Raw genomic sequence first — 12740 nt, forward strand, 5'->3', positions numbered from 1 at the left:
CATGCTATACATGACTGTAATAAGATATGACCTGTAACCACCAGCATACCTTACCACCAGGGGTGCACTTGCAAGAGACAGGTATATAAGGACAGGTCTCAGGCAAGTGCAGCATTCCAGAGCTGTGAAATAAAGGTGCAGGTCCAGAGTGACCTTGGCTTCACTACATGCCTCGTGTGAATCTGTACTGAGGGGACAGGACTTTACAGTGCCGACAAATTATGGGATTACAGAATCCACAGAATGACGAACGGATCAGATGAAAAGTACAATGCTGGAGACAATTGGGAGGACTTTATAGAAAAGCTCCAGCAAAGCTTTGTAACCAAAGACTGGTTAGGAGACTACAAAGCCAACAAGAGAAGAGCCCATCTCTTGACCAGCTGTGGCTCGAAAACATATGCTTTAACGAAGGATCTGCTGGCACCCGAGAAACCAGCAAGCAAGTCGTTTGAAGAATTGAGCACACTGGTAAGAGACCACCTGAAGCCAGCGAGCAGCCGACACATGGCCAGGCACAGGTTCTACAACTACAGACGCTGTGTGGGCCAGAGCATACCCGACTTCGTGGCGGAACTTCGGAGGTTGGCTAGTCTATGTGAGTTCTCCGATGAACTGAGGAGAGAAATGCTGAGACACTTTTTCATTGAAGGAATAGGCCACACAGGCATATTCCAAAAGCTCATAGAGACCAAGAACATGACCTTAGAGGCAGCAGCACTGGTTGCACAGACATTCTTGGTAGGGGAAGAAGAAACGAGGTTGATTTACAGTGCAGGTATGACAACTAACGAAATAATGGAACAAGGAGTTCACAGCATTAGACAAGCTGCTACCCCCACACACAGACAAAACCGCGAGAAGAGGCTCTCGACAGCAGGCAGAAGCCATCAAGGGCCACAGGAACGGCCGTTCACACCTCATCAACCCACAATGCGAGCAATCAACTACAAACTGAGAGAAGCTCAAGAGAGATCAGCCAGACGCAGCTCATTCTTTGGGAACTCTTTGAACAATTGAACAGGTCTGTGCTGGAGGTGTGGGGGTGGGCACTCATCAAGGGGATGTCGATTTCAGCAGGCTGTTTGCAGAAATTGTGAATATACAGGGCATTTGGCCCGCATGTGCAAAAAAACGGCAGCTCGGCTGATAGATGAATCGGATGGGTCGGAAAGCGGACCAGAAGATGGTGGGGACAGTACCCGGGACACCGGTGTACAGCGGGTCAACACGATCAATGGCCGCTTCTCCTACAACAGGACGCCTCCTATAATGATGAGGGATATCTGTCAACATGGAGCTGGATACGGGAGCGAGTCAATCTCTCATGGGCGCTCAACAATTTGAACAACTGTGGCTGCATAAAAGAGACAGACCAAAACTCACAAGGGTCGACACCACACTAAGGACCTATACCAAAGAAATCGTACCAGTCCTCGACAGCGCCATGCTCTCTGTCACACACAAAGGGACAGTGAACCGACTTCCCCTGTGGATTGTCCCCGGAGACCCCCCAGCACTGCTGGGGAGAAGCTGGCTGGCAAAACTAAACTGGAAATGGGATGATGTCCATGCCATGTCATTAGAGGAACGGACCTCCTGCTCAACAGTTATAAAGCGATTTGAACATCTTTTTCAGCCAGGTGTGGGCACTTTCAAAGGGGCCAAAGTCAAAATCTACATCACACAGGATGCTAGACCGGTCCATCACAAGGCCAGAGCTGTACCCTATGTGATGAGGGAAAAGATTGAACATGAACTAGACAGGCTTCTGCGGGAAGGCATTATATCACCTGTGGAATTTAGCGACTGGGCAAGTCCCATCGTCCCAGTCATGAAGCCTGATGGATCCGTACGAATCTGTGGGGACTACAAATTTACCATAAACAGAGTCTCCCTACAGGACCAGTACCCACTGCCCAGAGCGGAGGACTTATTTGCCACATTGGCTGGAGGTAAACTTTTCTCAAAACTAAACCTCACATCTGCGTATATGACGCAAGAATTGACTGAAGAATCCAAGCTACTCACCACCATCAACACACATCGAGGCCTTTTCATGTACAATTGATGCCCATTCGGCATCAGGTCAGCAGCTGCCATATTCCAGCGCAACATGGAGAGTCTGCTCAAGTCCATCCCGGGGACGGTTGTATTTCAAGACAACATACTTATCACGGGCAGGGACACCGACTCCCAACTCCGTAATTTGGAGGAAGTACTAAAGCGGTTGGATCGGGTCGGCCTACGAGTCAAGAAATCCAAATGCCTGTTTCTCGCACCCGAGGTTGAATTTTTGGGCAGAAGGATTGCCGCTGATGGAATCCGCCCAACAGAGTCCAAAACAGAAGCAATTCGCCTGGCACCCAGGCCCCGGAATGTCTCAGAACTGCACGCCTTTCTCGGGCTACTCAATTACTTTGGGAACTTTATGCAGAACTTAAGCACGCTGCTGGAGCCTCTCCACGTGCTACTCAGGAAGGGGTGCGATTGGTTTTGGGGGAACGCCCAGGAAAGCACCTTCAATAAGGCATGCAACCTTCTGTGTTCCAACAGTGTTTTGACTTTCTTTGATCCAGGTAAAAAGCTAATTCTCACATGCGATGCGTCAGCGTATGGGGTCGGGTGCGTTTTGCAACATGTCAATAGTGCGGGCAAATTACAACCCATAGCTTATGCCTCCAGGTCACTTTCGCGGGCGGAGCGCGGGTACGGAATGGTAGAGAAGGAGGCGCTCGCGTGTGTGTACGGTGTCAAAAAGATGCACCAATACCTTTTCGGGGCCAAGTTCGTGTTAGAAACCGACCATAAGCCCCTCACGTCCCTCCTATCCGAGAGCAAGGCAATAAACGCCAACGCCTCGTCATGAATTCAATGGTGGGCACTCATGCTGGCGTCCTACGACTATACCATAAGGCACAGACAACTGTGCCGACGCGCTCAGCAGGCTATCCCTGGCGACCACGGAAGGGTCTGACGAACAGGACTGTGAGATAGTCATGGCAATCAATGCCTTTGAGTCCACAGGTTCGCCCATGACGGCTCGCCAAATCAGAGCCTGGACGGCCAGCGACCCCTCATTATCCTTAGTAAAATGATGTGCCCTAACCGGTGACTGGGCAGAGGCTCGCGATGTCTGCCCCGAGGAATTAAAACCCTTTCACAGGCGCATGCATGAGCTATCACTACAAGCAGACTGCCTGATGTGGGGCAGCCGAGTAGTCATGCCTCTGCGAGGCAGAGAGGCATTTGATCGGGAGCTCCACTGCGAGCACCCGGGGATCGTTCTCATGAAGGCCATAGCCAGATCCCAAGTCTGGTGGCCTGGTATTGACGCGGACTTGGAGCTCTGTGTCCGAAGGTGCACCATTTGTGCCCAACTCAGCAATGCCCCCAGGGAAGCTCCCCTGAGCCCCTGGCCTACCAAATCGTGGTCGCGGGTGCACGTAGACTATGCGGGCCAATTCTTGGGCAAAATGTTCCTCGCAGTTGTCGATGCATTTTCAAAGTGGATCGAATGCACCATTTTAAACTCGAGCACAACCTCCACCACTGTGGAGAGCCTCACAACCATGTTTGCAACGGAATCCCTGACATATGGTCAGTGACAATGGTCCGTGCTTCACCAGCGCAGAATTCCAAGATTTTATAATTGACCACGGCATAAATCACGGCACCGTTCAAGCCGGCCTCCAACGGCCAGGCAGAGAGAGCAGTGCAAATCATTAAACAAGGCATGCTTAAAATCCAAGGTCCCACGCTGCAGGGTCGCCTGTCCCGACTGCTGCTGGCTTACAGATCTTGTCCGCACTCACTGACTGGGATCCCCCCCCCGCGCAACTGTTGATGAAAAGGACTTTAAAAACAAGGCTCTCATTAATCCTCCCAGACATGCACAAAATCGTTGAGGCAAAGCGCCGTAAGCTGACTGAGTACCTTGACAGAAATTCGAGGGGGAGATGGAATGAGATAGGGGACAAAGTGTTTGTACTAAACTATGGCAGGGGTCCCAAATGGCTTGCAGAGACAGTAACAGGCAAGGAAGGAAACAAGCTACTGGTAATACAAATGGACAATGGCAAAACCTGCCAGAGGCATGTAGACCAAGTCAAAAGCAGATTTACCAACACTGCGGAACCAGAGGCAGACTACAATGTGGAACTCGCACCACACCTGGTGGACAGACAGAGGGAACAACCTGAGGAAAGGGCAATCCCAAGATAGCCCAGGCGAGTCAACAACAATCACACCAATCGAAACAGACAGCCCAGGCGAGATACCAGCAACCACACCCAAAGAAAAACAGACACCAAGGCAAGCAACTGAACCACAACTCAGATGCTCCATGCGAGAGTGTAGACCACCTGAGAGACTGAACCTATAAAGACAATAAGACCTTGGGGGAGGGTGATGTCATGTATCTTACATTATTATATATAACTGTATCCTAACATGCTATACATGACTGTAATAAGATATGATCTGTAACCACCAGCATACCTTACCACCAGGGGTGCACTTGCAAGAGACAGGTATATAAGGACAGGTCTCAGGCAAGTGCAGCATTCCAGAGCTGTGAAAGAAAGGTGCAGGTCCAGAGTGATCTTGACTTTACTACATGCCTCGTGTGAATCTGTACTGAGGGGACAGGACTTTACATTTATTAAATCCAGATCAATGGAATCCGCTCTTTCCTGCCATTCTTTCTCCAGATAGTTTTCATTTCATCTAGCAACAACCCTGTACAAATGTCAGCTGCTGCCTAACTGCACAGCACAACCAGGAATAGGTTTCATTGAATAATCATGTGACACATACTTCTTCACAAAAGTTTTCTTCGAAACGTCTTTCTATTTAAATTATACAACAATCCGAAACTGAACGTGCATAGTCAAATAGTAGGAGAAAGAGGAGCACAAATAGTTTGTGTTTTTTTTTTGTTCTTGTACTCATTGCAGTTAAAGCATGGTCACTCAGCCAACAGCTCAATAAAGCAGATAACACTTGGACTGTAGGGAAACAGACCCGCTGAAACTGTGACTACCTGAAGGTAGCCAATAGTGCGGCAGAATAAAAAAAAAGACAGCCACGGGTGGTCTTTTCCGGTCCTGCTCATCCCTATGTTCTTGTATAAAACATCTAAAGTTACTGCAATTAACCGTCCTCTCAATTGTTAAAGATGGAATGATCAGGAATTCCACTGTCCAGTCAAATTGCTCTTCGATTAATGGCCGTTAAACTTCAGGCTAAATGATGATAAACCAAAGGAAATGATTTACTTTCTCTGGGACAGGAAGGGAGACGAGCTAACGCTGTTGCTTGCTGTATCTCAACTGAACTCTCAGAAATTCAATGTAACCTAATGATTTCTTGGAATGTATTATAAGAACATAAGAATTAGGAGCAGGAGGAGGCCATACAACCTTTCGAGCCTGCTCTGCCATTCAATCAGATCATGGCTGATCTTTGACCTTAACTCCACTTTCCCGCCCTTTCCCCATATCCTTTGATTCCCTTAGAGTCCAAAAATCTATCTCAGTCTTGAAAATACTCATCGACTGAGCATCCACAGCTCTTTGGGGAAGAGAACTCCAGAGATTCGTAGCCTTTTGAGTGAAGAAATTACTCCTCATCTCAGTCTTAAATGGCCGACCCCTTATCCTGAGACTGTACCTCCTAGTTTTCGGCACTCCAGCCAGGGCAAACAATCTCAGTATCTATCCTGTCAATCCCCCTCAGAATCTCATGGAGGATAAATTGGCCTCTTTTGTGCCTCCCGTTAGCGCCCTCTGGGGCCGATAACAGGCATTACCGGCTTTGTGACCCGGTGCGGCGAGAGTACCGACACCCGCGAACTTGCCTTGCAGGGTAGCGGCAGCAGTAACCCCTAACGCCACGATCTCCTGCGCCTTGGAGATTGTGCTGTCAACCAGTGCACTGCACACCGGTACCACCCTGGATACAAACTTCAGTTCCGGACCCTGCAGCATCGGTGGGCGTCAACATCAGCAGCTACAGGAGGAGTTGTAAGGTGGGCCAGACACTTGGGGAATGTCATTTAAAGGGATCACTGGTAAGGTAGAGGACATTTTTTTATTGAGCCCTCGTCATTTTTGTCACATTTTCTTCTGCCACCTTTGATCAGCCCTGCACTGTTAGCATGCTTGGGGCTGATTGCAGTGGATCGCATGTGCTATCAGCGAGCAGGGAATTAGATTTCTTGCAGAGCCTGCAGCAATGGTCCTTCCCTTTAAGGGCGGGAAGGAGCCACCGATCCCGGCAGTGCTGCACGGGACATTGTGCAGCGCTCTGCTGCTACCGCTCCTCTTGTCTGGCTCCAAAGGAAATAATAGTGTTTGATTTAGCGCTCCATTTCCCTTCTGGAATTCGTGCCCGCTGGAATGGGTAGTGCCTGCCGATATTTTCGCACTCCCGCAAAAGTTATCACCCCAAACGGAGAGATTGGCAATTTCTAGCCCCATACGTTTCAGTGAGGTTACTTCTCATTCTGCTAAACTCCAGAGAGTATTAGCCCAATCTACTCAATCTCTCCTCTTAGGACAACCCTCTCATCCTATCCATTGTCAATCTACATCATTGGCTCAAGGCAATTCGTCAGCTGATAACCTATAGCATTAACCTCTAAACTTCTGTTTAATGCCATTGAAGTTTGGGCAATGTACAATCCCCAAAAAGCCAAAGTATAAACATACCCTGTTGATTGATACAGTGACTAATTTGCCAAGTGATGACCCATGTTCCCAGGGGAACTGCCACTGAAGTGATTACTACGTTCTAAATTAATGTCGTCACGTGGTCGCACACTGGTTCTGGTTTTAGAAAACAAAGTTTGATTGTTGTAAGTGATCAGCATAACAGGATTCCACTGCAAATCTGTTGAACTTATATACATTTGTGTGGAACCTTTTCCAATCGATCTATGTCCTTTTTGAGGCAGGATAAACAACAGTCCAATCACACTGTGAAGAAAGATCGGTAATCAATGACTGCTGCCATATGATACAGTAGCACAGTGGTTACGTTAGGGGACTAGTAAGCCCGAATCCCGGACTAATAATCCGTCGACGTGAGTTGCAATCCCACCACTGCAGCTGTGGAATTTAAGTTCAGTTAATTAAATAAATCTGGAACTAAAAAGCTATATCAGTGGTGACCATGAAAACTATTGGATGGTCATAAAAACCCATCTGGTTCACGAATGCCCTTTAGGGAAGAAAACCTGCCGCCCTTACCTGGTCTGGCCTATATGTGACTCCAGACCCACAGCAATGTGGTTGACTTTTAACTGCCCTCTGAAGTGGCCTAGCAAGCCACTCAGTTGTACAAAGTCAGCACTGTGTGGGACTACCTTCACCGCACGGACTGCAGCAGTTCAAGAAGGCAGCTCACCACCACCTTCTCAAGGGCAATTAGGGATGGGCAATAAATGTTGGCTCTGCCAGCAATGTCCACACCCGTGAATGAATTTTTAAAAACTAAAATGTTAACTCCGTTTCTTTCTCCACAAATACTGCCTGACCCGATGAGTATTTTCTGTTTTCAGTCCAATCATACTGCAGACTGGCATCCCTATTAATCTTTACAATTTCTTCTGACCTGTAGTATAATAGAAACATAGAAAATAGGTCCAGGAGTAGGCCATTCGGCCCTTCGAGCCTGCACCACCATTCGATAAGATCATGGCTGATCATTCCCTCAGTACCCCTTTCCTGCTTTCTCTCCATAACCCTTGATCCCTTTAGCCGTAAGGGCCATATCTAACTCCCTCTTGAATATATCCAATGAACTGGAATCAACAACTCTCTGCGGCAGGGAATTCCACAGGTTAACAACTCTGAGTGAAGAAGTTTCTCCTCATCTCAGTCCTAAATGGCCTACTCCTTATTCTTAGACTGTGTCCCCTGGTTCTGGACTCCCCCAACATCGGGAACAATCTACCCACATCTAACCTGTCCCATTCAGTCAGAATCTTGTATGTTTCTATGAGATCCCCGCTCATCCTTCTAAACTCCAATGTATAAAGGTCCAGTTGATCCAGTCTCTCCTCATATGTCAGTCCGGCTATCCCGGGAATCAGTCTGGTGAACCTTCGCTGCACTCCCTCAATAGCAAGAATGTCCTTCCTCAGATTAGGAGACCAAAATTGAACACAATATTCCAGGTGAGACCTCACTAAGGTCCTGTACAACTGCAGTAAGACCTCCCTGCTCCTATACTCAAATCCCCTAGCTATGAAGGCCAACATGCCATTTGCCTTCTTCACCGTCTGCTGTACCTGCATGCCAACTTTCAATAACTGATGAACCATGACACCCAGGTCTCATTGCACCTCCCCTTTTCCTAATCTGCCACCATTCAGATAATATTCTGTCTTCGTGTTTTTGCTCCCAAAGTGGATAACCTCACATTTATCCACATTATACTACATTTGCCATGCATTTGCCCACTCACCTAACCTGTCTAAGTCACCCTGCAGCCTCTTAGCATCCCCCTCACAGCTCACACCACACCCAGTTTAGTGTCATCTGCAAACTTGGAGATATTACATCAATTCCTTCATCCAAATCATTGATGTATATTGTAAATAGCTGAGGTCCTAGCACTGAGCCCTGCGGCACTCCACTGGTCACTGCCTGCTATTCTGAAAAGGACCCGTTTATCCCGACTCTCTGCTCCCTGTTTGCCAACCAGTTTCTCTATCCACGTCAGTATATTACCCCCAATAACATGTGCTTTGATTTTGCACAGCAATCTCGTGTGGGAGACCTTGTCAAAAGCCTTTTGAAAGTCCAAATACACCACATCCACTGGTTCTCCCTTGTCCACTCTACTGGTCGCATCCTCAAAAAATTTTAGAAGATTTGTCAAGCATGATTTCCCCTTCATAAATCCATGCTGACTTGGACCGATCCTGTCACTGCTTTCCAAATGCGCAGCTATTTCATCCTTAATAATTGATTCCAACATTTTCCCCACCACTGATGTCAGGCTAACCGGTCTATAATTACCCGCTTTCTCTCTCCCTCCCTTTTTAAAAAGTGGTGTTACATTAGCTGCCCTCCAGTCCATAGGAACTGATCCCGATTCGATAGACTGTTGGAAAATGATCAGCAATGCATCCGCTATTTCTAGGGCCACTTCGTTAAGTACTCTGGGATGCAGACTATCAGGCCCCGGGGATTTATCGGCCTTCAATCCCATCAATTTCCCTAACACAATTTCCCACCTAATAAGGATATCCTTCAGTTTCTCCTTCTCACTAGACCCTCGGTCCCCCAGTACTTTCGGAAGGTTATTTGTGTCTTCCTTCGAGAAGAGAGAACCAAAGTACTTGTTCAATTGGTCTGCCATTCCTTTATAAATTCACCTGAATCCGACTGCAAGGGACCTACGTTTGTCTTCACTAATCTTTTTCTCTTCACATATCTGTGGAAGCTTTTGCAGTCAGTTTTTATGTTCCCGGCAAGCTTCTTCTCGTACTCTATTTTCCTACTCCTAATTAAACCCTTTGTCCTCCTCTGCTGAATTCTAAATTTCTCCCAGTCTTCAGGTTTGCTGCTTTTCCTGGCCAATTTATATGCCTCTTCCTTGGATTTAACACTATCCTTAATTTCCCTTGTTAGCCACAGTTGAGCCATCTTCCCCGTTTTATTTTTACACCAGACAGGGATGTACAATTGCTGAAGTTCATCCATGTGATCTTTAAATGTTTGCCATTGCCTATCCACCGTCAACCCTTTAAGTATCATTTGCCAGTTTATTCTAGCCAATTCACGCCTCAAACCATTAAAGTTACCTTTCCTCAAGTTCAGGACCTTAGTTTCTGAATTAACTGTGTCACTCTCCATCTTAATAAAGAATTCGATCATGTTATGGTCACTCTTCCCTAAGGGGTCTCGCACAAGATTGCTAATTAGTCCTTTCTTATTACACATCAGCCAGTCAAGGATGGCCAGCTCCCTGGTTGGTTCCTCAACATATTGGTCCAGAAAACCATCCCTAATACACTTCAGGAAATCCTCCTCCACCACACTGCTACCAGTTTGGTTGGCCCAATCAATATGTGGATTAAAGTCACCCATGATAACTGCTGTACCTTTATTGCATGCATCCTTTATTTTTTGTTTGATGCTGTCCCCAACCTTATTACTACTGTTTGGTGGTCTATACACAACTTCCACTAGCGTTTTCTGCCCCTTGGTATTCCGCAGCTCCACCCATACCGATTACAAATCATCCAAGCTAATGTCCTTCCTTACTATTGCATCAATTTCCTCTTTAACCAGCAATGCCACCCCGCCTCCTTTTCCTTTCTGTCTATCCTTCCTAAATGTTAATACCCCTGGATGTTGAGTTCCCAGCCTTGGTCACCCTGGAGCCATGTCTCTGTGATGCCAATTACATCATACCTGTTTAACTGCTATGTGCGCAGTTAATTCGTCCACCTTATTCCAAATACTCCTCGCACTGAGGCACAGAGCCTTCAGGCTTGTCTTTTTAACACACTTTGCCCTTTTAGAATTTTGCGATAATGTGGCCCTTTTTGCCTTAGGTTTCCCTGCCCTCCATTTTTATTTTTCTTCTTTCTATCTTTCTACTTCTACTTCCCTCTGTCTCCCTGCATAGGTTCCCATCCCCCTGCCATATTAGTTTAACTCCTCCCCAACAGCACTAGCAAATACTCCCCCTAGGACATTGGTTCCGGTCCTGCCCAGGTGCAGACCGTCCGGTTTGTACTGGTCCCACCTCCCCCAGAACCGGTTCCAATGTCCCAGGAATTTGAATCCCTCCCTGCTGCACCACTCCTCAAGTCATTCATCTGAGCTATTCCGAGATTCCTACTCTGACTAGCATGTGGAACTGGTATCAATCCTGAGATTACTACTTTTGAGGTCCTACTTTTTAATTTAGCTCCTAGCTCCCTAAATTCGTCTTGTAGGACCTCATCCCTTTTTAAACCTATATCGTTGGTACCTATATGCACAACGATAACTGGCTGTTCACCTTCCCTTTTCAGATTGCCCTGCAGACGCTCCGAGACATCCTTGACCCTTGCACCAGGGAGGCAACATACCATCCTAGAGTTTCTGCGGCCGCAACCAAGACATCATTCTATTCCCCTTTCAATAGAATCTCGTATCACTGCAGCTCTCCCATTCTTTTTCCTGCCCTCCTGTGCAGCAGAGCCACCACGGTGCCATGAACTTGGCTGCTGCTGCTCTCCCCTGGTGAGTCATCCCCCTCAACAGTACCCAAAGCGGTGTATCTGTTTTGCAGGGGGATGCCCGCAGGGGACCCCTGCACTACCTTCCTTGCACTGCTCTTCCTGTTGGTCTCCCATCCCCTATCTGGCTATGTACCATTTTCCTGCGGTAAGACCAACTCACTAAACGTGCTAGTCACGTCATTCTTAGCAGCTTCAGAATGAATCCACTCGCAGCTCCAGCAATGCGGTCCATCAGGAGCTGCAGCCAGACACACTTCCCGCACCCATAGTCGTCAGGGACAGCGGATGCATCCCTGACTTCCCACATAGTACAGGAGGAGCATAACACGTGTCCAAGCTGTCCTGCCATGACTTAACCCCTAGATTAACTTAATTTGGCAACAATAATGCTAAAGGTTACTCACTGATATAGAAAAGAAAAAGAAAAACTACTCACCAATCACCAGCCAATCACTTACCCCCTGGCTGCGACGTCATCTTTCAATTTCTTTCTACTTCTTTTTTCCTTCTCTCCCTGCTGCAGCTGCACCGGCTGGCCTCAGCGGTCTCCCGCTCCACCTCCCGACACGACGCTGCTGCTCTCCGGACTGACGGGCCTCTTGTAGGCCTCAGCGGTCTCCCGCTCCACCTCCCGACACGACGCTGCTGCTCTCCGGACTGACGGGCCTCTTGTAGGCCTCAGCGGTCTCCCGCTCCGCCTCCCAACACGACGCTGCTGCTCCCCGACTGACGGGCCTCTTGTAGGCCTCAGCGGTCCGCTCTGCCTCCCAACACGACGCTGCTGCTCTCCGGACTGACGGGCCTCTTGTAGGCCTCAGCGGTCTCCCGCTCCGCCTCCCGACACGACGCTGCTGCTCTCCGGACTGACGGGCCTCTTGTAGGCCTCAGCGGTCTCCCGCTCCGCCTCCCGACATGATGCTGGTGCTCCCCGACTGACGGGCCTCTTGTAGGCCTCAGCGGTCTCCCGCTCCGCCTCCCAACACGATGCTGCTGCTCTCCGATTGACGGGCCTCTTGTAGGCCTCAGCGGTCTCCCACTCCGCCTCCCAACACGACGCTGCTGCTCTCCAGACTGACGGGCCTCTTGTAGGCCTCAGCGGTCTCCCGCTCCGCCTCCCGACACGATGCTGGTGCTCTCCGACTGATGGGCCTCTTGTAGGCCTCAGCGGTCTCCCGCTCCGCCTCCCGACACGATGCTGGTGCTCTCCGACTGACGGGCCTCTTGTAGGCCTCAGCGGTCTCCCGCTCCGCCTCCCGACACGATGCTGGTGCTCTCCGACTGACGGGCCTCTTGTAGGCCTCAGCGGTCTCCCGCTCCGCTTCCCGACACGATGCTGCTGCTCTCCGGACTGACGGGCCTCTTGTAGGCCTCAGCGGTCTCCCGCTCCGCCTCCCGACATGATGCTGGTGCTCCCCGACTGACGGGCCTCTTGTAGGCCTCAGCGGTCTCCCGCTCCGCCTCCCAACACGATGCTGCTGCTCTCCGATTGACG

Source organism: Pristiophorus japonicus, chromosome 12 (genome assembly GCF_044704955.1).
Source record: "Pristiophorus japonicus isolate sPriJap1 chromosome 12, sPriJap1.hap1, whole genome shotgun sequence".
NCBI classification, from domain to species: domain Eukaryota; kingdom Metazoa; phylum Chordata; class Chondrichthyes; family Pristiophoridae; genus Pristiophorus; species Pristiophorus japonicus.